A 4,528-nucleotide genomic window follows, 5' to 3' on the forward strand; every position below is an offset into this window, starting at 1 on the left:
ACACCAAGTCTTGGGTCTCAGTGAAAAAACATTGAAACAGATGGCTATAAGCTAATGTCAACAGGCAGTTTTTGTGGAAATTTATAAGCCTGAGTAGTCATAGACCTTGTAAATAGGTAGCTTTGGCAAACAATACCAACTTAGATAAGGACAATCGAGTCATAGGCAGAGTCATAGTGACTTGTCCCCTGAACCTTTACCCAGCCGATACCTGGTTCTGATGATATCTGTATTCCCCCTGAAAACCCACACTCCAGTGTCATTCCCTTCCCCACATCCTGCCTTTCTGTGTTTATAACCCCTGTGTGAATTAATTATGATTTGAGAAAAAAATTTTAAAAAGTGTATCTCACCAAAAAAATAAAAAATATATAAAATCATTCTGAATTTTAATATTTTTATTTTGTGAAATCAAAACATAATTAAACCATTTTTCCTTTCCTCCTGCCAACCTTTTCCATGTATCCCCCTTTTACTCTCTCTCTCTCTCTCTCTCTCTCTCTCTCTCTCCCTCTCTCTTTCTCTCTCTCTCTCTAACTCTCTCTCTCTTTCTCACTCTCTCTCTCTCTCTCTCTCTCTCTCTCCCCCTCCACCTTTCTCCCCCTCTCCCTCTTCTAAGCATAAATAAAACCTGTTCAGCACTGACCACTGGTTTCAGTACTAACTACTTGGTATTGGATGCCCAGTTGGGGGACTATTCCCCAGGGAAAACTATTTCTCCTGCTTTCAACATTCCTTAATTGTCTGAATTTATTTATTTATTTATTTATTTATTTATTCATTTATTTATTTATTTTTTGGTCTAAGGACCCTGTGGGATTTCTTCCTTCCATGTTACTATGTCTATTAATGAAACTGACTTCTTTTTTCTGACTTCTTTTTCTAAGATGTATTTTTTAATTTATTCTATTTAGTTATTTGTGTGTGTGTGTGTGTGTGTGTGTGTGTGTGTGTGTGTGTGCATGCGCATGCATGCGCACGCACACTCTTTTCTGAATCAGTTTATGTGCACCACATGCATGCAGGAGTCCAAGGAGGCCAGAAGCGGGCATCAGATACTCTGGAACTGGGATTACAGCTGTTTATGAGCCACCATGTAGGATCTGGGACCAGGGTCTTCTGCATGACCAGTAAGTGCTCTTAAGAGATACACTATCTATAAAGCCCCTAAATTTAGTTCCAAATGCAACTAACTCTAAAACATTCAGACAACTCCAGTAAAAATACCAATAAAACAGGTGACAGTGGTATAGAGATAAAGGAAAACTAGCTAATACTCTTCCTTTCTACAGATACTTATGAAACATTTACATTGAGCTAGGGTAATGGAGATGTTAATCTTGGTTTCTTCTCTCAAATAGTGTCTAACAGAAACACAAAATTCTCCAATCATTGCAAATTATGTAATGATAATTCATGTGGGTTTATGTTTCCAAGTCTTTGCTTTCATTTTTCCAAAATTTCATTTCTTCACACATCTACCTTCCTGCTAAGCTTTCACTTATCTTTTGAAATGCACTCTTAAGAAGTAGTATCAGGGCCGGGCGGTGGTGGAGCACGTGTTTAATCCCAGCACTTGGGAGGCAGAGGCATGTGGATTTCTGAGTTCAAGAGTTCGAGGCTAGCCTGGTCTACAGAGTGAGTTCCAGGACAGCTAGGGCTACACAGAGAAACCCTGTCTTGAAAAACCAAACCAAAAAAATAATAAAATAAAATAAAATAAAGTAAAATAAAATAAAAAATAAAAAAGAAGTAGTATCAGCATATATTAGCTTTCTATCAGATCCTTACATTTTAAAAAAATCATTATAAACAACTATCAACATGTAAGAATATCTTTGCAGAGGTTTAAGGCTCCAGTGGACAAGCTGTACCATACCATTAGCTAATACAGTTTACAAAAGAAAAAAAATGAATGGAAATGGGCAAAAAGAATTACTTCACTTTAAATATAGGACCCCTTTTCCAAGACAGAATAGCTCACAGCCAAGAAAGATCTCTCAATCTGTGAGTTTTCCTATAGGGGAAGAAACAGTTTAGTGTATGAATGTTTAGCTGCCCCATCCAGCAAAGACACTATCAAAGGACCCCTTCTTTTTTAACAACCAAAAACAAATCATTGCTGAGGACTGAAAAGGGTAGAATCAGGGAAGAGAATACACAGAACATTCTCATAGACACCATTGTGAATCTCAGCAGTGCTCTTTGGAATTGTCTTTTTAGAGAATCCCAACCTGCCTCTGCATACCCCAAAACTCCATATGCCCCCACTTTCTTCGAGGAAGCTTCTTGTCTGTGCCTCTGACCAACTGTGTTTCACAATAAACTCAACAATCTCCCTCACTGAAATGTAAGTCCCTTGATAACAAGAGGGAGACAAAAATAAATAAATAAAACTTTTTTTAAAATAGGTGTTTTATATAGGAAACTGGACTACAGTGATAAGAAAGTGAAAGTTACCTACCACCTACCAGGATAACTATTATTAGATATTCTGCCTGTCTCCTGTCTGTTTTCAATGTGTGTACACTCTGCTCTTCCTCATCAATGCTTCTGCTCACTCCCTCTACCCTTACTTCTTCCTCAGTTTACATAACTTGTTTCTTCTATTATTCGACCTTCAACTGTCCAATGGCTTTCAGAGCATTTACTTGGCATCTCCTGTGTGCCTGGTACTATGTAGGAGCCATTTACGTCCGGGTCTATGCTTTACTAGTGTCATAAAGTCTCAGCTAACTCCTTTCCCATCCTTTCTCCTTCTTGCTTCGCAGGTCTACCTGGTCCCTCGATTCCACATCAGAGAAGATACAGCGAAGTGGATGGCAAAGGTTGAATTGTGTTGGGAAAGCAGATGATCTGACAGACTGCTGATATCATTGTTGGAGTGCACTGTGTGAAGATTAGTTTTGTATTATTCAAGTGTTAATTCTGTACCTGAAGACAATTGGCCAGACTTTGGTATTTTTATTCAACATTGCATCATATTTTGTAAACACTCTTCCTCCCTCACCTGCTGATCGGTTTTTAAAAGAGCTGACGGCCAATAGCTTGACAGGAAAGAGAAAGAGGGACTTCTTGGCTGAGAGATGGTCTCTACAAGAATACTTGGGCTAGGAAGGATTCACCAGTGGACATGGAGGAAATTGGTTATGGATAAGTAAAGGACCACGTGGTAGAAAAGGACTAGAATAGTTGGGTAAATTAAGTTAGGTAAGCTAAGCTGGGAGCTAGGCCTAAGCTATAATAAAATTAATGTCTGTAATTATTTGGTGGCTGGAGTGTCCAAGAAAGTCTGGCAATACAAAATGATGTCTAAGAAGAAGGGATGAGGCTCTTAAAGGGCAATGTATTCTGCACCCATGTGTCTTTTCCTCCTCTGTAAAGCTTTCTTTGGATCCCATTTTCTTATGTTCCAGGGCCCCACCACCACCACGGTCAGGGGAATTATTTAGTGGTACAGTCCCAAGCACCTACCAAGCACTGCTCTCACTGCTAATCCTCTCTTAGCGTGACTCTTAGGGTGACTAGCAGGTGCCAGGGCTGAAAAGTTGCCAGCAGCCCTCAGAATCACGTTTTTTCATCTTTGGACTGCTTTACTCGAGGAGAGTTGGTCTTTCCTTGGCTGAGGTCCCAAGGACCTGATTCTGCTGGGATGAGAGAGCTTAGCTTACCTTTATCTCTTTACCTGTCCAGACTCGGTGTCCTGCTCATGGCCTATCCTCTTACCACAGTTAATAGATGTAATCAGTGAAGGACTTTAAAATGCCCTGGAGATGGCTCCCTTGGACTGAAGGTATCTGGAACCACCAAAGCCTCGAGACTTGCTCTTTAGAGTCTTTCTTCAGACATAGCTTTATCCTCTGCTGTGTAAAATGCTGGTCTCCCCCATAAACTATATGCTGAAAGCTAATTTCCAATACAATAGTGATAAAAAGTGTGACCTTCACAGAGATACCTGTCATGAGAACCCTTCCCTCAAGGATAAAACCTGCAGCTTTTTACAAAAGTTTGAAGAAGTCACCTGCCCCCTTTGGTCACGTGAGGAAGCATTAAAGGGCACCCTCTTTGAAACAGGGAATAAGTCTTCACTAGAAAATGGACCTGCAGGTGCCTCCTCTTGCACCTTCTCACCCTCTAGGCGTAGAAGTAGAAACTTTCTATTCATAAACTCCCTGCTGCAAGAGATTTTGTTTTAGCAGCCAAGATAGACAAAGGCACTTTGTTTCTTTTCATCTCTTGGATCAACTGTTTTAGGAGTGGCTGGCCCTTTAAGAAAGTGATAGCTGATTTCCTGGTTGTGCTTTTATTTCTTGACCTTTTCTGGACTTAGAACAACTGGATTCTAAAGTTGTTAATAAATCGTTCTCTGATACAGAAAAAAAAAACGAAAACAAAAACAAGGATTGTAACTTGCTGTTGATAAAGCTCAATGCCAAAATGCTACCAAAAATACATAAGACCAAGGGTTTGATCTTCAGCAAGAAGGAAGGAAGGAAGGAAGGAAGGAAGGAAGGAAGGAAGGAAGGAA

The sequence above is a fragment of the Grammomys surdaster genome, unplaced genomic scaffold (assembly GCF_004785775.1).
Source record: "Grammomys surdaster isolate TR1022 unplaced genomic scaffold, NIH_TR_1.0 203, whole genome shotgun sequence".
NCBI classification, from domain to species: Eukaryota; Metazoa; Chordata; class Mammalia; order Rodentia; family Muridae; genus Grammomys; species Grammomys surdaster.